At 39.5% G+C, this 25722-nt stretch overlaps 1 protein-coding gene across 2 annotated transcripts in view; it reads left to right on the forward strand.

Moving 5' to 3' along the window:
• The window catches only part of LOC119474606 (leucine-rich repeat and fibronectin type-III domain-containing protein 2), a 176455-nt gene that overhangs the window by 118511 nt on the left and 32222 nt on the right, over positions 1-25722 (forward strand). Inside the window, exon 4 of one of the 2 annotated variants that reach the window (XM_037746715.1) lies at positions 12071-12158. The gene's annotated coding sequence lies outside the window, so the exon portion shown is untranslated. Of the gene's footprint in view, positions 1-11173; positions 12159-25722 lie in introns of those variants that run through there. The other variant, XM_037746716.1, reaches the window with a different exon arrangement.

Below are 25722 nucleotides of genomic sequence, written 5' to 3' on the forward strand. Positions count from 1 at the left end.
ATTTAATCGGAGTTTGCGAGTGTTTGACCGCTGCTCAGAGACGGCAAGGCTCCAGCTCGGCTCTGATTGGTTGTTTTCCTCGGGTCTGTGAAATCTTGCAGATGCCATTAGGAGCACCAGAGGACACCTTTGGACACAGATGCAAATGATTTTTTTTCAGATTACCTGTCTCATGCACTACTGTCAGGATATAGGGACTGTTTTATAAAAATAACTTTTTTTTAAATCATATATGCTCCAACCTGCCTACCCCAGCTTCAATAGTTTTATTAACTGTAACAGTACTTACATGGTCTACCATGCTGTAATTTAGAGTGCCCTTGTGGATTTTTTTTTATAAATAGAGGCTGGAAAAGAACACAGTAGTTAAACCAATACTTTCAGGATATACAAAAGGATATGGTTTAATTATAGGGACGAAATCCGCTAAAAGCAACATAACGGAGGGTGATAGACTAAATAATTTGTTGTGAAAAGACACTGTTATTTTTACAGTTTACTTCAAAGGGAACTACATTTCCTGGTTTCCTTTTTGAAAAAAGGTTTAACCCCTTCTTGAAGCTTTATCTCTTTATTTCAAATTGCGATCCACTCTCTTTCAGGCTGGACACACCTGTAACCTGTTGTCATGATTGCCCCTGGTGATTGCCTCAGTGGGTGTGGCCTATATAAAGGCCTGGGTGAGGCTACATCTGTAACAAACTGACAAAGGCATGCTGCCTGAAATCGGAACCCTTGTAGAGCCATAAACCTACAGGCTTTACTGTTTTGTTTTCCTTGTTGCTTCACCTATGAGCATATGGAGTCCTAAGATCCTGATGCAACAATAGGCTTTGTTCAGGTTGTTTTTTGAGACTCAAAACACGCAATGATTTCAATAATACCACTGAAGTTGAATCCAGAGGCATATATTTGTTTCAGTGTGTCCTCTACTCCAGAGCATATGTAGAGTTGTTTGGTGCCCTCTTAGGCCACCTTCACATCAAAAATAGCCCAGTAAAAAAGGTCTGCATTGGTGTGGGCGTGTTGCTCACAGGTACCAGTGAGAAGATGAAATACAAACCAGGAAGACTAGTTTAAAGGCTTTTCTGATATCAGCACAATGCACAGCAGTTTGTACTCCGTTGAGGCAGGATTTTACAACTCAGAAAGTAACCATGGGTGTGCAAAGTTATGGATTCTCTCCTCTGTTTTGATTGTTTCAGGGTAGATACGTACTACACCACACAATACTCAGGCTGGTCACATACACTGTTCGTAGCTATACCTACGAAAAGTAATCCACTGTAATTCTGTAATAATTGTATAAAGCGTAACAAATGCAGCATAGGTGGGAGGTTGGGATGGATGGGTGGTCAAAAAACACTGGACTTTCGCCAAGAAGACCGGTGTTCGTATCCCATGTGAAATCAGAAGTTAACGTTTACTTATTTATCACGTAACTTCCGTACTTAAGTATCACTACTATTTTAACCCAAACGTTGACTTATTTGTTACAGAACTTCTGTACTTAAGTAACACCACTTCTGTAATTATTTTAAACCAAACCACAATGTTTTCCTAAACATAAACAAGTAATGTTATTGCCCATACCTAACCAAGTATTTTAAGCATAGTTATTTATATAACCGAAACATTGACTTATTTGTCATGTAAATTCCTTTACTTAAGTAATGCCACTTCCTTAGTTATTTTAACCCAAAGCCACAATCTTTTCCTAAACCTATGTAGTTTGTTGCCTAAGACTAAGCAAATATTTCAAGCTCAGTTATTTTAACCCAAACCACGATATTTTCCTAAAACTAATGAAGTAGTTTTGTTGCCCCAAACCTAACCAAGTGATTTCCCGTGAAGATGGTTTATTATTATAAGTTTATTTCGAAAAGGCCGTAGGCTCAGCATGTAATGAGCGGATATTGACGTGTTGCTGGACATTCGTAAAAAACGCAAAATGAAAAATGAGGAATAACTTTTCGTAAGATATCGTATGAACCGTTGTGTGAGGATACGTTGAAATGCTGCTAGTTAGAAAGTAGTTCACATGTGTGCATGCTCATAATTAATGGGGCAACAACACTGCTTTGCCGGTTGATATTGGACTGTGCAGTTGTAAGGCTTGCGCCGGTTTCCACTTTTTTGCCGTACGGCCGTACAGTTTGTGTCCCCATTGATCAACGCAGTGGTGTCATCGACATAAATGAGAAGGCTGATTTGACAAATCACTATTGTTGGCCTGGTTTCGGCCTCATTGGTTGGTCGTAGTCGTACCATTTGGAGACAGATGTCTGAAGTTATAAATCTAGAAAACCTTGCAGCAAACATAATGATTTCAGTTACGTCCACTCTGTTCACAATACTTTTACAGTTGAAAGTGCTTGGCTGCAGGCCTCTTTACATCTTCTCTTTGAGCTCTTATGCTTATGATCTTTTATTGAAGAGGGCACTTGAATGCACATGTGGTTGACTGTTTTACATATTCTGAAGCTCCGGATGTTTGTTGGCATACCTTTCGCCACAAGGGAATAAATCCCGGAGGCACTTGAAGGCATGAGAACAGAGTACTTAGACTCAGTAACGACAATATGCAAACACACAATGATGTAAGGAGCAAAACTGTTGTAATCCTGCCAAATGTATGAATCAATTCGTGGCATTAAGCCACTTTTGCCTGAGGTTTTTCTTTTTCTGAAATTCTTAGCCCTGCCCTTTTCATTTTCAATTTTACAATACATTTCATTATTACATTTTGACACTCATTATATTTCACCAAGGTAACATTACCTGGGGGTAGAAGATGGACTGGGCTTACACAGAACAACCATTATCCACAACCACTGTGGGGACATGATCTAAGCTTTGTTCGGCTCACTGCTGGCCCACACATCCACCAACCTCCCAGTGAAAAAAAGACTCCAGATGGCCAGTCCGCCTGTGTCATTTAACTGGAGTAAACATACTTGTACTCCTCCATGCTAAGACGTCAGGGATGACATAGTTTGTACTTCTAAACAGGCCAAAGAACTTCTTAGCCCACTTCAAGATCTATAATGGAGAAACGATGGAGGTTACAGACTGAACATTAAACAAGTGATACTCTGCTTCTAAATGGATTAGTTTTGTTTTTGTTCGGAAAAACCAACAAGGTGTCTTAGTTAAGTTGTTGTCCAATCATGAATGTCCTGAACATTATGGTAACTCAATCAGTTGTTTTTTGCCTTGGATGTATTATAAGAACTGGATATGGCGCCACCACCCAGCCTTGCTTCCATTTGTTTCCGGTGGCCACTTGCAATATTGCAGCAAAAAATCCGCCTGCGCCCCAAAAAGCATGAAAATTGGTACAGGCTTCAGAACTGGTCAAAATTGCATAGTTCTGGCGTGATTGAGATCGGGCTTGGCCAGTGCGCTGCATAGCACTACCAAACGCATGCCAGAGTTGCAAAAAAAGTTGACATCCTTTTGATGTTGGGATCATTGTTTTCTCCCTACAGGAAGTCAGCCATTTGGGATTTTGTTTGTTAATATTCATTTTACAAGGAGGAGAAAGATTTGCACCCATGTTCAACATGACCGACTTTCCGGCTGGTCAGAGCTAATGGAAGCCAATGGGAAATACAGTATATTTGGTACGAAACTTTGTAAATATCAACACAACTATGTTCCAACTAAGCGCTTCCACGCATTAGGGGGCACTATTGAGCCCACTAAACACACAGGAACTAAATCGCTGTCTCACAATGTTCACAGGTTTTGATATGCGCCAAGTTTAGTGAGTGTTTGAGTATACCAAGGGCGTCAAAAAATACGTTCAAAGGCTAAAAGTAATTACGTGGCGTTATAGAGCTGACGTGCCAAACCCAAGCCCAATTGCGACATCAACTCGAAATAATTACTAGTTTAAACATGGGTGCAAAGTTTTTGTGCACACTAAATTCCTTAAAGGCTTGTAGATGTCTGTAAAACTGTTGACAGGACACATCAAAGGTCAATGGTCTATGACTCTTACTATTTTGGATTTTTGATCAATAGGGTTTTTATATTTGTAAAATTGTCTTTGAGTCGAGAAAAGTGATTTAAATATCGGTGACGTCATCACAATGAAGTCTTTGGGCCTAGCAGGACCTCGAGGACGGGGCTAGCATATTCAGTGGGTCGCATACCCAAGAAGTTAACCCGTAAGCTAGAAAACTTTTTTGCCGTATGCTCCAGGTGAGCAATTCCCATTTGACTGAATATGCGCCATCATGGGGTTCGGTAATCAGTTCTTATAATACATCCATGGTTTTTGCTCTCAAACTTTGACATTGTGATTGTTGTCCACCCTGTGATTTTGTCCATTTTCAAGCTGATTGACAGATATGTGTTATAGCTTTTATTCACCCCAGTAACATCCATATTGGATGATTCTGCACATCATGAAAGCCAGCATTCAGTGTCAATGAAATAAGTTGAGTGCTCTATATGTAGAGAAGTGGAAAAAAAGGTTGGGAAGGTCAGGTTGATTTATGGTCCTGTAATATGTTCTTCACGCAGAAGACTGGAATTCTAACCTGCAATTAACCTTTGCCTTCTGACCTGGAACCAGGCTATTTGCTTTTAGTGTTAAAGTGTTTAAATTGCCTAACCCTAACCATGCCATAAACATAGTTGACCTTTATTCCTAACCATAACCATACTGTAATTGCCAGGTCCAGATACAGTAGAAAACGAGAATTTGAATAATGTTGGTAGTGGACCTAAAAAAAAAAAAACTTTTGTTATTGAAATAAAACTGGGGTTTTGCAGAATCGTCCAATACTGAGAATCGTGTCTGGCAACTGGACTGTTTTATTAACATTTTTCTGTTAAAATGGATTTCCACTCAACCGCTATGAAAACACTCCTATAACATCTTCTGTGGCTCTCAGAGGAGCTTTCCCAAAGTCTAGAAAAATAACCCTGGTGATACCATCAGGGCTTTCTTGCCTAGGGCTTGGAGACTACGCATTTGTAATGAAAAGCCTGCATTAAAGCCTGTAGACACACATGAGCGTTTACCATGCAGGGAGGGATCAGGCACTGTTCAGTTGCGTTATGGATCGTGTGGGATGTAGTGTCTTTGGAGCTTGATCCATACTAGGAACTAAAGCCAAGATTTCTTAGCTTCTGCCTTCGGTTTGATTATTTTTCATGCTGCTAGCGTGCTTTAGTGATGGCAATGAGTCAGTCAGTCCATCCACCACATAGACTGTAGTAGTAGAAGTAACACAAAAGGGTGGAGGTAAGTACAACTCAATGTTGAATAATTTTTAGTCTTAACTTCTACCCTTTAAAAAGGTTAAAATTAACTTTCATGAACTGAAAACACAAGGTTCAAGTTGTAAGACGAAAACACAGACAACTGCCAGACCAGACAACACCATGGTAGTGTCCTGTCTATCACAACGTAGCTATGCCCTATAGCATACCCTGCTTTATGGTCTATTTGAATCTAAATGGGACCATAATTTACTAAATGAACGTCATGCTGTATTGAAGAAGACTTGAAACCAGCGAGACCATAAACTCATCTTTACAATGTTTACTGAGGTAATAAATGTTAGAGGACTTCTTTTTTGCAACCAGAAGAGTTGCCCCCTGATTGCTAAACTTGGTTAAAAAAAATTTAAGACACCTCCGTATGCTGCACTTCTCAGACTTCAGAGTTGCCCACTGGTCCACCACTTTGGTCCAGACTGAAATATCTCAATAGCTATTGGATGGATTTCCATGAAAGTTTGGTCCCCAAAGGATACATGCTAATGATGTTATTGATACCCTGAGTTTTAAATCTAGCTCCCACAGCAGGCCAAAGTTTATAAAACGTCTACTTGATATATTGGCACAAAATTTCCATTTCCATGGTTCCCAGATGATGTGTCCACATGACTTTTCGTGACTTGATCCTGGACCTACCCGCTAGCACCACCAGGTTCATGGACATTCTTATCTGTGGAGGGAAATGTCTCAACCATTGGATGGATTGCCATGACATTTGACACGGACACCACTTATGGAAGCTAAAATTACAACTCAATAAAAGTATAAAGCCATAGGCTATGACAAGTTAAATGGATACACGGTTTTAAAATTGTGCAATAGCTTTAATCACAATAATTCAGTTAGTAAAAAATTGTATAATAGTGTATATTGGCAAATTATTGCTTCAGGGATTCAACAGTAAATCTATTGTGTGCTCACAAACCTGCCAAATAAAATTCACCACACATCCCCCAACCTACCTTGTAATTTCCCTCTGTGTGTTATCTACAGCACTCCCAGCGTAACAGCAAGTGAGTGTGTGTGTGTGTGTGTGTGTGTGTGTGTTTCTCAGCCTTGATGCTCTTTAAACCGCACCGGCTTGATATAAGTGGCCGCAGATACTGAGGGGGAAACCACATGGACTGCGTAATGACAATGTGTGTGAATTCGATAAACCCTTTTCTCATGGGCACTAGAACCACCCTTGCGGAAAATGTGATTACACTTCTCCACAGGAGGTGCAATGTGGGACGTTGTTGCAGAGGGGAAAACTTGGCTTGTCATTGAGTCCCCAGTTTGTCTGTTGCCTCATACCCACTGACAACTTTGACACGTGTGTAATGTCCAATGAGGATTGTGGAAGAGGCGTTTTTGTCCATTTTCCTCTTGTCTTCTTTTGAAGCTGAGCGCGAGCCAGTTGCTAATGACTCAATGATGCGTAATGTGGACGACACCATGTGTTGTAGCCTCTCTGGTGTACACTGGCTAGTAAGTTGAGGAGTGAATAAAACAACAACATACTGTGGTCACAAAGGGGTTTTAGTTTGAGCCAGTATGCAAAACCATTGCCAGCTGCCAGTAGTTGTTGTTCACAGCCTCGTGACTGATACATATTTTACTGAAAAAGAGAGAATCACTCACTTACGATGCACAAGGACAGTTAAAGTGCTATTATAACTGATCTTTGAAATAAAATGAAAATACCTACCCTTGATCTAAATCCTGGAATATTTTAATTGTGCATTATTTCTGTGCTGACTGGTGGCTGTAGTTGTTTTAATGTATTTTTTTGTTAGAAATACCAAACACATCTGAGAGGTTGCAGCCTTGACACTGTAAGAACAAATTAGTCTGGCTTTTCTCTCTTCCCTCTACTGCAGACTGGTATTCTGCTGACTAAAAGCATATGAATAGTCAACATAATTTAACCCTTTTTTGCTCATTTCTTTTAGTGCTCAATATGCCGAAGTATGTGATTGAAGGGCCTTATCTAAGCCTTTTCACAAATGATGACCCTAATTTTCTAATTTGGCTCCAACAAGAATTATTTCAATCTAAAAGCTGGCCTAATTACTTTGATAGTAGTCTGCTCTTGTGCTCACTTTGGCTATTTGTCTTAATGTAATGGCTCCAAAGTCTGAATACCATAAGTTTAATATCTAACAAAAAATAATTCATCATTGGCGTCTGAAAGACTACTCTATATTTTTCTTATTGTGAATAAATCCCATGAAAAGACCAAAACGAACAATGTGTTAGTTACATTCCAGCTACTTTCCACTCATCTCAACCAAAGTCATCGCTACTGAAGACATAATCTTTAAAAAATGGCTCTCAAATATATAGTTCCATCATTAAAAAAGACTCAGTAATTTCCTAAAACAGCTGGGCACTGTAGTTCTTAGAAAATATTGCTCAAATTAGTTTATCTAGTGCATTTGTTAGGAACTTTCAGTGGTGGATTAACACACGTTTAGTGCTCAAGTCTTTACAGCAGGATGGTTTATGTTGGATCTACTGGAAATAAACTGTTTCCTGTTTTTTTTTAAGGTGCTTTCTATTAAATAGAGCCTTTGATAGTTTGCAAACAATGATGATGTAGTGTGCACACGCAGTTTGTCAATGGAGGTACAGCAGAGTACAATAGCTTGTCAAGCTATGCAAGGGCATTAACCACCAAAGATTGTGAATGCAACCTAAACGAATTGACTTTCCAGATCCGTGTATTATTAGTCAGTGAATAGAAGACATTAGCAAGTGGCCCCATATTCAGTGGCCAGATACTGTATATACCATGTGGAAAAACCTAGCGTGCAACGTCATATTACTGAGAAATTATGAGCATACAAGTCACTAGATGCTTCCAACTACGTGATCTGTGGTCATGCACAGAATGTAGAATACCACGACAGACTCACAGTTTTGAGTTTATTGAGTTTTAAAATGAGTTTTAAATTTGGTGACGTGTAGGTGTCCTCGTAAAAGCCTTCAATCAATTTTAAATACACAGTTAACACAGTCACTTGTTAAACCGAAACACCTGTTGTTCTGAAACAGTCGTGATTTTGTCAGAATTCTGTAGAACTTAAGTTCAGTGTTTGTTTGTTTTTTTGAGAAGGCAATCTTTTCTGCCAAGTCTGGATCTTATAGGTGGAAGGCTGAAACAATTAATTAAATTCACTGCAGTATTGAGTTAGAAACAGCCAAGTTTGTTTGCTGAACAAGCTTTCAGACACCTTCTTTATAGAAGGCCACATTGCTACCAAACAGATGAACGTCTTCTTACAGATATAACATCTAATTTTCATCAGAATGTTGACAATGGCCCCAGATTTGAACACATCTGAACACAAAGTCAAGTTCTCACTCTTTTAGTCATTCTGAATCTGGTTGTTAGCTAATTAACTGAACTGTACAACATGAATCATATAGTGGACGTAGTCACCGTGACGTCATCCATTGGTTTGTGGACTATGGTTTTGAAGCTTTGAGTTTTGGCCTTTTTGCCGTCGCCATCTTGATTTTTTTGCAACCAGAAGTGACACAAAAGGGTGGAGCAAGTGCAACCGAATGCTGAGAAAGACATTTGTAGATGACCAAAATGTTACAATTAACTTTCATGGACTGAAAACACACTCTGAAAGGGTTAAAGTTCAAGACAAAAACACAGACAACACCCAGACCGGCCAACACCGTGGTAGCGACCTGTCAGTCAAACAAGGTAGCCATGCCCTAAAGCATCCCCTGCTTTATGGTCTATTTGACATTTGACTAAATGGGACCATAATTTACTAAATGAACATCATGCTGTATTGAAGATGACTTCAGACTAGCAATTGAGACCATAAACTCATGTTTACAATGTTTACTGAGGTAATAAATCAAGTGAGAAGTAGGGTCATTTTCTCATAGACTTCTATACAATCAGACTTCTTTTTGCAACCAGAGGAGTCACCCCCTTCTGGCTATGAGAAAGAATGCAAGTTTAAGGCACCTCGGCATTGGCCTCACTTTCCAGATCCGGAGGTTTCTCACTGCTCTGAGCACATTGTACAAAAGCCAGCAGTATGCTTAGCAACAGCAACGGTCTGACGATAGCAAATCAATAAAAGTCGTTTTGAAAGAGCATTTATCGGGCAAAAATGGGACAGAAATGATACTTGTCTCATTAAGCACTACATACATAATTGGCAAACAACACGGCTAACCCAAGTTGTCTACATCCCCTTAAAACCCTCTATTGTATTTTTAATGGGCGTGCATTGATTTCCTGAACATTCATGACCTTAAGTTGTTCTGAGTATGCCCCCTCAATGTTTCATCTCATCATACAGGCTGATTCTGAGCTGCTAAGGAAAGACTTTGTAATATACCACCCTATTATCGAGCTGCTGATTTGTAAATACACCAATTACGGATCAGATTGATGCAGCGTGTCACAAAACGAAGGACGAACAGATTTCAAATGCATTATGAATTATTTTAATAGGCTTGTTGTGTTGTTATAATGAAGCGGCGTGCTCTTGGCATCTTTTAGAGTCTCAATTCCCTCAGTCATTTTGTTAGCCTGAATGTGCACCACAGTAGGTAATTGCTTGAAGCAGTGTCTTTTAAATGGAGTTTGAATTAAGACAGCTAATGACAGTGGGTCAATAATGGGTTATTTGGATTCCGTGGCTGCTACGCCTTCAAAGCTAATAATGACTTCATGAATGAGCAAATCTCAGGTGATCAGCATCAACCCACGATTCACCTTCTCAGATCAGTTTGGCTTAAAGATTTCCAGTTGGGAAACGCTTGAGTGGTGCGGCGTGCAGTGCATCCTGTGTCGGTGTTGTTAATACTGTGATTGACAGGCTAAACCCAGCCGGGGACCGGCTAAAAACGGAGGCTTAGATTGTTCTTTTGTATGGTCCCCTGGTCGACGGCAAACTGATGTGCTCCTGAAATCAGAGCACCATTGGTGGTGCGCTTTCAAGCCTTCCACTCATCAGACCGGCATCGTCTGCAAGGTCACGAGGGAAGCGCGAGCAGGAAGACACACAATGAATCTTGAGCCGAGAGAACGAGGTGTGTCATGAGTCCCCGGAGAGAGGCACGGAGGAGACAGCAGTGTGAGTGTGTACAATAAAAGAGAGTCAGTCGACAGCGGCGTCGACTAGAAAGGCTGGATCGTGCCGTTCTTGCGTGGGAGGCCGAACGCATGAGCGAAGCAGCGTATAAACACCTCAAAGGACGAGCACTACTGGGTCAATAATGGGTTATTTGGATTCTGTGGCTGCTACGCCTTTAAAGCTAATAATGACTTCATGAATGGGCAAATTTCATGTGATCAGCATCAACCCACGATTCACCTTCTCAGATCAGTTCGGATTAGATATTTCCAGTCTGGAAAGGATTGTGTAGTTGCAGTCTCTTACAGTATAGGGGAGGTGCATCCTGAGTTAGCGTTGTTAAAACTGCGATTGACAGGCTAAACCCAGGGACCTGCTAAAAAACGGAGGCTTATATTGTTCTTTTGTATGGTCCCCTGGTCGACGGCAAACTGTTGACGAGCAAGATCTGTCCCAGAAATCAGAGCACCGTTGGTGGTGCGCTTGCAAGCCTTCCACTCATCAGACCGACATCCTCTACAAGATCACAAGGCAAGCGCGAGCGGGAGGACACACAATACATCTTGAACCGAGAGAACGAGGTGTGTCAGGAGTCCCCGGAGAGAGGCACGGAGGAAACGGCAGTGTGAGTGTGTACAATAAAAGAGAATCAGTCAACGGCAGCGTCGACTAGAAAGGCTGGATCGTGCCGTTCTTGCGTGGGAGGGCGAACGCATGAGCGAAGCAGCGTATAAACACCTCAAAAGGACGAGCAGAGAAAGGAATATAAAGATGTTGATCAATGGAGGGGGAAAGGAGGTGTCATTCATTCATTCCCCTTAACACCGTTCAGACTACCATACATCCTCACCCTCGTTTATCACTTTTGAGGGACCATATGCTTCTATTCCTTCGAGAGCAGATGATGGCATTTTACCTTCAAACCGTCAAAAAAAACAACCATTTTGCACATGCGTGACCTTGTCCTTTTCAGTTTCTCATACATGAAGCCGAACGCATGCACGCCGGCACTCTTCCTCCCACACATATTTTGCAAAGCAAACAAACAATACAGCTCTCAGAGTGTTTAGACAAGCAAATGGCTTGTATAGGGCCGACTGGACACAGAAAAAATAAGAGAAAGGAGAGGAATAATGTGTGTTCAGTTGTAGCCGAGAGATTATAATGTCACTTGGGAGCCGGGGCCCTGCACAAACACCCCGCTGTGCTCTATTTCAATAACTTTCCATAAACCAATCTAATCTCCCCTCTCTCCTGCACTGTGCTTTAAGGAGATTTTTATAGGGCTTTTTTTTTGTTTGAGGGGAAGATGATTCCTTATAAATCATAATAGCTCTGCCTGAATTGTAAAAAGGTTTCTCAGCCTAGTTGCATGATTGGCTCATAGCAAACATAAGCATTGTATAGGACCTGTGTGTTTCAGATCATGTCACACAACAGAGGTTAACATATTATCCGTGTCAAATGTACACAGTCTGTAGTGTGATTCTCCACGTACGCCACTTTAATGCATGCAGTATTATTCAGTACAACATTCAGCGGTGGAGGTGAATTGACCTCTCATGACCTTCTCTTTGAATGTCCTATGCCTTACCTCCAAGATGGTAATGGGAAATAACCTATTTCAATAAAGACGGTGTGGCTGTTTAACAGTTCTCTCTCTTTTCTTTCTATAGGCTGCTTCGACATCGTGCTCTCCAAGTGTGAATGTGTGGCCTTGAGGTGTTTCTGAGGGACCATATGGCACAATACCACACGTTATAGGTAATGTTGGCCTTTTTCCTTCAGTTTTTTTTTCTTTTTTCTGTTTAACATAGAAACAGTTTGAGGGCTGAAAAGTCCTTGACATTTCTTATCAAAGTACATACAAAGCAACCCCAGGACTTGGCAGGATATATTCTCTGCTACAGAGGACGTTCAACATGATAAAAGTGACCGAAACCTCAAGGGGGGAGGTGATAAACTTGAGCCTTTAACACCAGATTTGGGGATTTGGTTGGTGAAGTCTTCTTAGACTCTTACTTTATCTTTCACCCAGGAGTGATACTTAGTGTCTGGGAAATGAAATATTGTGAGGTGTTAGCATGAATTAGTAGTTCTGCAAACCGCCTCCGTGCTCTCAGAACCTGCATCTGTAGCTGGTGAAAAAGTGAATTAAAAACACTCAATACAATTTGCACAATTGACCACCTATCATGATAGTGAATTTTAATATTCTGTGTTCAAATATATATATATATATATGACCAAGCATTGCAGTCCAATGCATGGTCCTCAGCCGAGGACATAATCTATGTGACGTCGCACCCACAGGTTTCTGAAGAGCCGTTGTGAAGCTCAAGGCTAATCCAAAAAAATTAAATGGGCAAAGAGGTGGATTGTGGGTGGAGTTGAGGCAGGCCCAGGTGAGGCAGCAGAGCAGACAGCTTTCAGCTAGCAACCTGGTACGGCTCCCACATTTCACTCAAAGCAGCCACGCCCTCAATTATGCATAATTTTAAGCCTTAATATAATTTAAATTTGTACGTTATATAAACATTAGGGCTGTTAATCAATAAAAATAGTTAAGCGCATTTAGCATAAAAAAATATGCTCAAATCATAACATGGCAAACTGCAGCCCAACAAGCAACAACAGCTGTCAGTGTGTCAGTGTGCTGACTTCACTATGACTTGCCCATTTGCCTTGCCAAAATTTAACAAAAAGTTTATTATTTAGCTTCCTTGGCTTGTATGACATGGTTGGAACCAATGGATTCCTTAGTTTTTTTTAGTTTCATATGATATCAGTATCTGTACTCTAGCTTTAAAATTGAACCTGCTACAACTTTAAAAATGTCAAGTTGCGTTAATGTGTTAAAGAAACTAGTGGCGTTAAAACAAATTTGCGTTAACTTCGACAGCCCTAATAAACATAGCTGTAAACATGTTTATTTCTGCTGTAAAGTCGGGCTTTTTAACATGTCTGTGTGGATTGACTCACTTTTGGAACCAGCCTCAAGTGGCCATTTGAAGAACTACAGTTTTTGGCACTTCCGCGTTGGCTTTATTTCTCAGCACCGGAAGTTGCAGGTGCAGCAGCTTGTGAAGATGATGATGATGATGATGATGATGATGATGATGATGATGGGTTTGACTCTGTGATCACAGCAGAACAATCCGCTGTCACACTGCCTCAAAAGGAGGCTATAGCTGCCATTGATGTCGCCGTTAAAGCAAGTGGCGATTCAGAGCCTCAGCGGAAGCTGTCCTAGATTCTTGACGCACACTTTTGATCACTTTCTTTAATCCGTCTGATACGGGAGATTCAAAGGGTGCTTTCAGGCTTTTGAAGCTTGATGCATTCCCAATCAGGAGGTTTGTGAACGTCGTACAAATGTGAAAAAAAAAAATTGAGAAGGTATTATGAGTAATAGGTGTGCTTCTTGCTAGATTTTGTCAGATTTGTACCTTTTTGTGCACTGCTTTCACCGGTTTGGCCTTAGTCTTTGTAAACCCTGTACCAAAGCAAAACAATGCTTAAACTCAGGCTGCGGGGGATTTATTTTGATCCAAAGTGCTCGGAGCGTACAACGCTTGAAGAGAGTGAAGTGGTGTCTGGCTATTACTGGCACTCAGCTACACAGAAAAATGACGGATATGAGAGAGGTAATGAAGGATAGAATCAAACTTGTGTTAAAAAAAGATTTGTGTTTTCTTGACCCTGAGATTTAATGCAGGCTTGGAATGGATGGATTTAGTGCCGTGCGGTCACTGTGTATGAACATAATATAAAGTGCAGCAGTTTAAAATAGAATGCCTCTCCTAGATGATTCATGAAAGCATCTGTTCGAAGGTGCATCACATATTTCTATTTAACATTTAACTTAGGCGAAAGGCTGAACCTGAGGCTGAGAATATAAAGCTCACTTAGATGAAGATATATTTTTAGACCCCAATGAGTGAAAGCTTGACAAATCATTTGTGACCTACAGTAAGGAGATCTGACAAGCCGAGACTCGGTAGAGAAGTTGCTTTCCTCTGAGGAATGTCTCGGGAAATCCATCATGCATTGTTTCAATTAGTTCCCCCTTCATCCCAGGATTCTGCAAGTCTGATATCTTAATGAATACACTGTAGATGTTAACTTTCAAATTACTGCTTAGTGTGACACGGGCCTGCGTTATGGTCACAGTTTTTCTTCTATTTTATTGCATTTTTTGCTAGGTATTTAATGCCTCTTTGCTCTTGCATCAGTGTTTCCCAACATATTTTGCTTGGAGCCCCCCTTACTTTTTTCTAAAATAAGCTGAGCACCCCCTCCCCCTCCTATTTTCTCATCACCCTAGAAAAAAATAAAAATCCTCGAACAAAATCCTCAATTTGAGTGAAGTGATTCAGTGTATTAAATGAGTTAGTCTATTTTTATTTAATCAACTCTCTTTAATGACTGTAACTTGTCAGTTTCGTCAACATAAATAAAGTGTTGGCGTCTTGATGGATTCGCCAAGCAAATGCAGATACATGATAATGTGATATGAATGAAAAAATAAATGTAATTGATGGTGCTGTTAGCTTACTGCTAGACTGTCCCATTAACAGGTGCGGGATGTCTTTGCATGCGGGAGTCCACTTTATCTTTTTTACTGCAGTGAAAATGTTATTTTTGAAAGGCTAAACGGCAACGAAATATGGATTGATGCAGAATATTTCGTTAGATAAACACATACAATAAAATTTTACTTTTGCAATTTATAATGCTCTGAAGTTATTGGAAATGTTAGGATCACAGTGTGTTATTATGATTTTAGTCTAATTTTGACAACCTCAGAGCAAACAAATCCTGGCAAACCCCCCTGTGATCTCGACTTGACTCAACTCACCTTTGGTACCAGGTCCTTTTCTCTCTTTTGTTTTCTACTGCACGTAAAGAAAAGAAGATCTTATGTCTATGTGTTACGAGCTTGAGTGAGAACATGGTTAGTCATGCATAAAGGTAGAGGAAACAACTGGCCAGGCTCTGTCCAAAGCTCACATATAAAGCTACACACACCTGTAGAGGTATGGTAGGTTTACTTTAACCCGTACACAAACAGAAAGTTACAGCCTAGCTTCAGGACTGTTAAAAACATCCCAAAATCTTGTTGTCACAATGCGTACCATTGGGCCTGTACTGGGACTAAAACCAAGACCTGTGCTCACTAACCATATATGGTAACTGGCACTACAGTCAGAAATGCTGCACAGGAATACTGAGTGGATGGATATGGTTGTTTGTGAAAAAAAAAGTTCCAACAGGTAACTATGAGGGCTGCCAATCGATTTAAATATTTAATCTCAAATTAATCAAACATCTTTTTTTTATCTGTCCAAAATGTACCTTAGAGGGAGATTTGTCAAGTATTTAATACTCTTATCAACATGGGAGTGGGCAAATATGCTTGCTTTATGCAAATGTATGTGTACTGCATTTAGCATAAATTACTGTAAAGGGGAGACTCGTGGGTAACCATAAAACCCATTTTCAGTCACATATCTTGAGGTCAGAGGTCAAGGGACCCCTATGACAGTGGCCATGCCAGTTTTTCCTCGTCAAAATTTATTTCAAGTTTGGAGCGTTATTTAGCCTCCTTCCCGACAAGCTATAACATGGTTGGTACTAATGGATTTGTAGTTTAGTTTCCTGGTTTTCTAGGTTCATATGATGTCAGTATATTCACTCTAGCTTTAAAACTGAGCCTGCTACAACCTAAATCGCCAGCTGCATTAACTTTGACAGCCCAAGTAATCGCCCATAAAATCACAGATGATCGTTCATACAAAAAAACGGTCAATCATGCCTTTCACATTTGGGCCTGCAGTTACAGATAAGTTATGTTTTACTCCTGGCAAAAGACATTATAGTGTTTTGTTTGGGATAATCCTAGTTTGAATGGCATTGCTAGAAAGACAACAGAGATAAACAGTCTAGAGTTTGAACAAAGCGTCTGTTACACCCTCGGCGTGAACACACCTTAATTGTTTGTGTTTTACGGCCCAGCTGCCACGTGCACGGTTCAGGACGAGCGAGGCAGGTGTGATGAAAGTAGGGAGGGCAGGCGGTGGTGGTGGTGGGGGCTGATCAGGAAATGGTGTAGGGAAATCTAATTTATTTTTCATACGCTGCTGAGATGGAATGTCATATATCATGCCATGCAGCAATTTTGTGCCAGTCCCGGGCTCACAAAAAGATGAAAGAATAGCGATCAAAGATACAGAGAGAGAAGTCAGCTGCTGGAGTTGCTATGGGATTCACTTCCACTGAGAACAATATAAACTGTGTTGAAATAGTCATCCAGTATCCTGTCACTGTTGGTTTTCAGTGTGGGACAACTCACTTCAAACATCTTACACAGGAGGGAACAGGGATGAACAATAGAGGTTTTTTTTTTGTAAAACACGTATATATACACACTTGGAAGTGATGTTAAAGACACAGATTTGTTACTGAATGGATACAGTTTGAATCCCAGGACCAGGAAGATACAATAGCTTATCTCTAGAACCCTGGTGTTCATTATTAAATGAATAAAAAGACATTATGAAATAAGTAATCATAAGAATAAATTGTGTAAAATATATAAATGAACCGGGTTGTGCATGCACTTAAGTCCTTAAGACCGCAAGTGTTGGTTTTGGTAAAGGCCCACTGTCTCCTCACTATGATGCTGAGTTATAAATCAAACTAGCTAGTTAGCTAGCTAGGTAGGTAGCACGCGCAACCTTGTCAAGCTAAATAGATAAAGCATGTTAGCTTCTATGTTTGTGTTTATATACAGCAACAGCTAGATAGTTGATTCAGAATTACGTTGACATTGTTTTTTCTCCCAAGCTAACAAATGCTCACTGGCTAATTTGAGTAGCAGTTGTTGAACCTGTTACCTTAAAGGTGCAGTGTGTAGGATCTGTCGGCATCTAGCGGTGAGAAACTTCTCCCATGACTGTGCCAAGCGTGTAGGAGAACTACGGTAGCCAAAGCAAAAACGCGTCTGTAAAGGGGAGACTCGTGGGTATCCATAGGACCCATTTTCATTCACATATCTTGAGGTCAGTGGTCAAGGGACCCCTTTTGAAAATGGCCATGCCAGTTTTTCCTCACCGAAATTTAGCGCAAGTTCGGAGCGTTATTTAGGCTCTTTTGCGACAAGCTAGTTTGACATGGTTGGTACAAATGGATTCCTTAGGTTTTTCTAGTTTCATATGATACCAGTACCTTCACTCTAGCTTTAAAACTGAGCCCGCTACAACCTCAAAAAATTGCAAGTTGGGTTATTAAGTAAAAAAAAAATAGTGGCGTTAAAACAAATTTGCATTTACACCTCATCATCGCGTTAACTTTGACAGCCCTTATAAAAATTCAAACTCAATTAAGACACTGAATCACTTTATTCAAATTGAGGGTTTCGTTCGAGGATTTTTATATTTATTTATTTATTTTTAGGGTGATGACATCAGGGGGCTCAGCTTTTCTTAGATACAAGTAGGGGGGGCTTCAGGAAAATAGGTTGGGAGCCACTGCTCTCGGTCAGGATCATCTCAGTTTCATCAGTGCTGCGTTCCCCGCAGCTGTTTGCATGTAATATTGTACACCAAGATAATAACCGATCTTCCTCTCCTAGAACAGGAAGAGGAAGATTGGAGTGCTTGCTCTGTAAAACATAAGGAATTTAGACCAGTAAAGATTATGAACCTGAAGAAATTCTTTTATTTTTGTCTACTTCAATGGATCCATCCGTATCTAGATTGAATCAGTTGAGACCGTGTGGTGATAGTGATTTAAAACAGAGACGGTCTCATTTGTGTTCCATCAGTCACACACATTGTTGATCACAACCCACCTCTTAGATATGATTTGTTGTGGCTGCTGTTGCTTTTTTTACATCAGTCATTAAACCATAGAGGCTTTTGAGATTCACCAGAAGCTTTCAAAGCCATAAAGATATTATGGTGTTGGCTGTGAATGTTAATAGACGCATCATGGTTTTTATCTCTCCCTGGCTCACTTCAGTTGTGTACCACGACTTTTTTATTTTTTATGTTTTGCGACGTTCAGTGCCTATAAAAACACACTCAAAAGATCCGTTCTCATTTACATTACAGTGCCGCCCTTTTTGATTGTATACTGTTAGCTCGAGCGCAATATGGACTACTGCTTTACAAAGACTGGAAAAGCATCCATCATGTACCAAGATATATATGGTCAGAGCGTTTCCTTTCAATTACCGTTTGATTTATTTCTACATTCACCCAGCCTGTCATTGATTGGCTGCACCAACATGGCCTCTTTCCAACCTTTTTCTTGTTTCCGCTTGAGGGTTTGAGAATTGCCACCGTCTTGTTACACACCAGAGATCAACCAATTACAGCATCTATATCAGGCTTAGAAGCTCTTTCTTCTTCACTGGCGCCATGGAAAGCATTCTGATCTGTGCCATGTTCCGCGTTATGATTTCGAGAGGAGATATCGAGCGGCGTACGGAGGCGCACCGCGTCTTCAATGCAAAAATGTCCTTTTTTTTTGAAAGGCCGTTTGTTCTCCGATATTTCGTTATTTTCTCACTTATGTAATTTGCTAGTGGGCGTGCGTCATTATCTTCAAACAAGAGGAATTGATTTGCATGGGAAACAAGAAACATTTTACACCACTGGCAGATATATCTGCTGAAGATTTTTAATAGTCAGTACAAGATTAATTGACTGACTGGGTTTTTTTCTTGCAGAATACAGCATACAATTGTAGATCTAATTATCGAGATACAACACTCAGTAAAACCCACACAGCACTTGTCTTTTGCTTTATGGTGATGAATACAAACTAAATTGGTGAGGACTGTGGGTGGGTGGTATGCTTGTTTTTGCCTTTTCAATCATTAGTAGATTAATTTGAGATACTCTGTAGTCCTCAACATGATCCACGTCAGTGTGCTACAAAATAAAAATGTGATTCTCTGCGAGAGCAAGTAGAGCATAATGAGCACAAAGACATACCTTTAATAGTCAGGATTGCTTTAACATTTACATGTCATTACATGAATGACAATTAATGTAAATTTCACTGTAATTAATTAAAATTTACTCATTTGAGCTTTATTGCATGGTCAAGGATTTAAAAAAAAAAAAGTCTGATAAAAACAAAAGGGGGCATGCCTTAAAGGTGAATTTTAAAAGGGAAATTCCACCAATTTTACCAGTCAGGACAACTTAACCTGTGAAAACCTGTTATATAATGTCCGAGACCATGATTCAAGTGACATCACTTGAGCTTGGAGATGTCACATTTTTAAAGAAAAATTACATTTTTGGGGCATGGAGTTTCAAAGACGTAGGCATTTATAAGGAAGCAAGAGTCTAATTGAAGATTATATTGAGGTGCATTATGGGAAATGTAGGATCCACTAACGAGCAGGCCCATGAACAGTTAACATCCGTCATGTAGTGTCAATATTCAATATTCTTTACCAGTAAATCATATGTACTCACTGTTATTTAACATGTGCATATCATCACTACCATATGTCTATTTCTGTGCAGGTACATTGAGAGCAAAACAATAAACCAAATTCATTAAACCATTAAGCCACTGGCCATTAAGAAAAAAAAAAAAAATATATATATATATATATATATATATATATATATATATATAAAATGTATAATAAATAGTAAGTAAACAATATAGATATAATAATAGCAATTAAACGGTAAAAAAGCAAAACAAAAAATACAAAATATGTACAGATATAATATAGTATATTGTATAAATATAGTAGTAGACAGACATTACTGCACATGAAATATGAAATGTTGATATTGTACAGGATATGGATATTGCACAGTGGTATGCATTGATATTGCACATGAATGAGTGAATGAATGAATTGTTAGTTTTTTTGGTTTGTGCAGTCTATTGGGAGCAGTTTTGATTGTTCAGTCTGACAGCAGCAGGAAGGAAGGACGAAGGATCTCTCCTTCACACACCAGTTCTGATTCTGAAACACAACATATTATCACTTTATTATTATATGGCTTACATGTTAGCAAACAGCATTGACTATTCATACACCAGCAGAGACAGAGCGACATTAGCATTCATTTGAAGTTGTGTCTCCGGCCACTTTGTGAATGTAAGTCCAACATTTATACATCTCCTTTTAACTCTGTCGCTACCGTCTCCTGAGGGAAATATGTGGCTCTTTACCTGCTAAATGCTATGCTCTACAGCTATTTGGTAACCGGCATGGAGTAGCTTTTATGTTATAAATGCATGAAACAATGTGCTAAAAGAGGCTAAAATGGTCCATAGAGCGAATGGGAATAACAGAATTGGGTGATTCATTGTCTGTGGATTTGTCACTATGAGACCCTTTCCACATTCCACATAGTCATGTGAGCCAGTCAATATTAAAACAATAATTAAAGTCTAATAAGGGGAAAATTATTTTCTAAAAACATGCTCTACCAAATGGTTCAGTTGTCCTTTTTTGGTAAAGCTAGTAAAGCTAATGATTTAATTCAAATTGACTATATTCTACTGAAGAAAACAACTTTTGATTATTCATTGTTGTTAATATGGTACATTTAATGTTATTCCATTATATATATGTAAAAATAATTTAATGAGTAGGATTTCTTATGCAAAGAAAAAAAACTCTGCTGTGAAATTTAAAAAAAATTACCGTTAAATGTTAATATCATTCGTTAATACCATACATTTAATGTTATTCCACTATATATTTTATATAAAAAAAAATATTAGTATGATTCTTCACCATATCTGAGATGTTTTCAAAGTAGCCTATTGTAAATATGGTAAATATCTATAAAAAATACATGGAAATAATACTAGTACTGGCAATACTACTAATTCCAAATTGACATATGTTGGTATATTAACTGTATAATAACACTACGTGGTTTGTGATTTTCTTTAACCATCATCTCAACGGTTTGGTAGTAAAACTATGGGGTCTGTTGAAAAATGTTGTCTCCATTGCTTTTTCTTAGGGAGGACATTAAAGGGGAAACCCAGCACCAGGTCTTATGTGTAACCGCGTGTTTAATTATCATAATTACAAAGCAATAATTAGGCAAACTGATATCTACAATGAGCTGATTGTAGTTTAGACACCAGTGAGGTGTTTAAACTGCAGCCTCTTGTTGCAACTACGCCCACACATCTTAAAATCAGAATTGTGTGGATGTGCTTAGGACATGATACAGGTATTTTGTAAACACTCCCACATCAGGGTTGTATATATTCGGACAGTTTTATGTTGCGAGCTGACATTATGCACCAGGCAGTATGATGTGTCGGCCGCATTATTCGAGCGGGAATCAAATATGTAGAGGTTTTTTTTCTTTGATCCCAGCAGGGATCCCCTCAGCCCAGTGATGAAGAAATCACAAGCCCAGTCAAATCTTCCTAATGGATCCGTGACATGTTGTTTCCATGAATGCGAATGAACATTACCACCGCAGCATTCAACTAGAACAACAACAAATATATTTGCCTGCCTTAATTGCTTATTAACTTGGGATTGCTTTGTGTTTTTAGTTAAATGATTTCACATGATAATTAATCAGTTTCAGTCCACAAAAGTGACTCCTCCTTCAACAGAGCCCCATCAGCTAAACAAGCTCAAATGAAGCACTGCAAACTAGGCCACCTCTGACGCTCCGCCGCGTCGCACACAATGCATGGTTCCTCAGGAAGGAGAGCATTGATCTGCGCTAAATCTGACTTTTTTTGACAAACCCACTGGAGCTGAACTAATGCTGTTAAAAAGCTGCACCAGCTGCCATGTGCTTTTGTCTGATGTGTTTTCTCGCTCGCTTCCGCCGTGGAAGGAAGGGAAGGAGTCAAGTGAATGCAGAGCTGAGTCAAAGTCACAGCAGAAGTCAGAGAAAGAGCTCGCCTGTCTCTTCTGCGACGCCATTTTTGAGATCTCACCTATGGGGGGGTCTGTTTGTGGTTTAAAGTCGTGAACTTTTCTTCTTTTTGTTCCTCACCTGTCTCCCCTCCATGATGAGCGGTGTCAATTTTATTACCGCAGTAAGAGCAAAGCTTTTGTGGTACATGATGGGATGAGGATAGGATTTGTTTTAGCAGAGCACATGACATTGCATCCAGCCCAGTCGCACAACAGTTTGTGAAATATTCACGAAATTGAATGTATTGATTCGTGTACATAGGCACAGATTTGATTTAAATTTTTTCGTAATAGTCAGCACGGAGTAAATTTGTATGCAATCCACAGAAGTATAATGATAGTGAACGCCGTGTACGGAGGAGGTAGGGGTTGATGGGGTGTGAGTGGGTCAAAAACACTAGATTTTCACCCAGGAGACCGCTGTTGGTGTCCCGTCTGAAACCAGAAGTCAAAGTTGATTTATCTGTCACCTAATTCCAGAGTTATTTTAACCAAAACCACAATCTTTTCCTAAAGCTAACTAAGTCGTTTTTGTTAAGTAACTTCCATACTTAAGTTACAGCACTTCCGGTGTTAATTAAACACAAACTGCGATCATTTCCTAAACCTAACTAAGTAGTTTTTTGCCTAAACCTAAGCAAGTTGATCTTTTCCTAAACCTAACTAAGTAGTTTGTTGCCTAAGCCTAACCAAGTTCATCTTTTCCTAAACCTAACTAAGTAGTTTTATTTTGAAAAGACTGGGCCGTAAGTTGACACAAATGTGTCACGTGTTGCTGGACATTTGTAGGTAAACACACAAAAAATATGTTGTTGAAAGTTGTGCTGAGCTTGACGAAAAAAGGGGAAATTTGTGTCTATGTACAAAAATCAAATATATTAAATTTCATGAGGATTTCACAAACTGTGTTGTTGCATCATGACATCAGCAACATTTTCAGCCTTGGACATGTTTTGAGAGTGATTCATCAGTGCAGGGTTCTCTATTATCCTCCAGTTTTCACAAGTATGTCGCAGGAAACATGAGCTCCTTGAGAACCTGTGACTGAAGTGATAGACTGATAAAGCTGTGGCCTCTAAGTATATGACAACATACATCTGTTGTGCAGTTGAAGAACATACTGTATGCTCATCAGATGCTATATCTTGATCCACCTAGAGAGGTGAGATTCACTGTGTATTATCTTGCAGCTATAGGGATGTGAACAGAATAACGAGTTAACTCAAATTTGTTTTAATGCCAATAATTTATTTAATGCATCAAAGCAACTTGCGATTTTATAGGCTCAGTTTTAAAGCTAGAGTAAAGATACTGGCATCATATGAAACTAGAAAAAAACTAAGGAATCCATTGGTACCAACCATGTCATACTAGCTTGTCACAAATGAGGTTAAATAGTGCTCCAAACTTACGCTTAATTTTGGCGAGGAAAAACTATCATGGCCTTTTTCAAATGGGTCCCTTGACCTCTGACCTCAAGATATGTGAATGAAAATGGGTTCTATGGGTATCCACAAGTCTCCCCTTTACAGACATGCCCACTTTATGATAATCACATGCAGTTTGGGTCAAGTCATAGTCAAGTCAGCACACTGACACACTGACAGCTGTTGTTGCCTGTTGGGCTGCAGTTTGTCATGTTATGATTGGAGCATATTTCTTATGCTAAATGCAGTACCTTTGAGGGTTTCTGGACAATATTTGTCATTGTTTTGTGTTATATATATACACACACACACACTTTTGCCTAAAGCAAGAATATTTGCCTTATTTTGATAATAGTATTAAATACTCTTTAAATACTTTTTGAACAGATACAAAACGTGCGATTGATTGCGATTAAATATTTGAATCGATCGAGCCCTATAACTTATACTAAAACATTTTTCAGATATGAACGTATAAAATGCTCTGAACAGATACAGTTTCCAATTTTTTTGCGGCAATATTCCCCACCCCACTCACATACGTCCACCCTACTGACCTGCAACGCATTGACACATCACTCCAAGGCATGACTCGATCAAATCGAAATACACAGATCTTGACTCATCAGATTCCAACTTGTCCTTCAGTATCAGAGTAGTCCATGCAGGTGAGGTATGTACAGTGCGAACAGGAACTGTTTATATCCAAAACAGCATGACTTTTTGTGGTGCTGGTTTCCCAAAATGTCAACAAATGCAGAGGTGTTTAAAATGTATATATTCAGCATTCAGCCTCAACTTTTCACCAGTCTTGAACAGATGTGTTGATCAGTGCATGATAAAAACTTGACTGACATTCCACAGCTGTTATTTTATACCTCATGATCAGATACTAAAGTCTGGCACCTTGAGCGACTTGACAGTAAATGGGAACTGACAAGCTGGAGGTAGGGACCGTCTCAAAGGTGCACAATAGCCAAAAGAGCGTTTCAGATTTTTGTCAGATGTTTTTTTAATCATATATATTTCAAACCAACCTTATTTTAATCTCGATCTCCTCTACTTGCATGCACAATCGTATTCCTTTTTTATTATTATTTTGCAATGTATCCCAATGAGCTACTGCTATTTCACCATGATATTTGTGTTCTTAATTTAACTTTTATTTTCCCAGACTCATAGTCAGGTGTACCCTAAACTATATTTAGAATATTTCACCGCTTTACCTTGCGACAGCCCTTTCGGATGCAGAACTGAGGCCATTATAACAACAATAAGAACCCCGTGTTCTGCAAGGTAAAATTACTGTTTTTGTCATTGGAGTCTGGTGGCTTTGAAGAGAGCATACTGTAGATAACGGCTGCAGTTCCCTGTCAGAAAGGCCTGTTTCTCCAAACTGTAGGTAATAAACTGACTATGACTAAGTACTTCATACTACCCCACTTCAAAAAATCCGAACTATCCCTTTAACATTAAATGCGTTGTTATTACATTCTTTTTTTAACCACTCTCCAAAGAGTATGATTTGAAATTACAAAAGAAATAGAGAACACAACAAGCTTAAGCCATTATATTTCCACCTATGGAGGATGGGGTGTACAGTGTGTCAGTGATGTCCTCCTGAGGGATCTTCTTGCCTTGTCAAAGGAAGCAGTGAGCAGCCAACGAGGATCGATAAATGGATTCCAGGAGCTTGCAGCCCCACCAGGCTGCTCTCACTCCTCTCTCTCACACCCCTCATGACTGTTAGGTTTCAATCAATCAATGGACTCCACTGACTGTGAGTGTGTGTCTCCGGTCAGTGCAGCAAACCCAATGACCACAGAGCCTTTAGACCCTGATCCTAAAACTGAATTACTGCTTATAACATTAAATCACATTACAAATGCCAGGGTATGTGAAATTGAATTAATGACATATAAATAATAGTATAGTGAAATGAAAGGGCATGGGT

This window comes from Sebastes umbrosus, chromosome 16 (assembly GCF_015220745.1).
Source record: "Sebastes umbrosus isolate fSebUmb1 chromosome 16, fSebUmb1.pri, whole genome shotgun sequence".
Classification (NCBI taxonomy): domain Eukaryota; kingdom Metazoa; phylum Chordata; class Actinopteri; order Perciformes; family Sebastidae; genus Sebastes; species Sebastes umbrosus.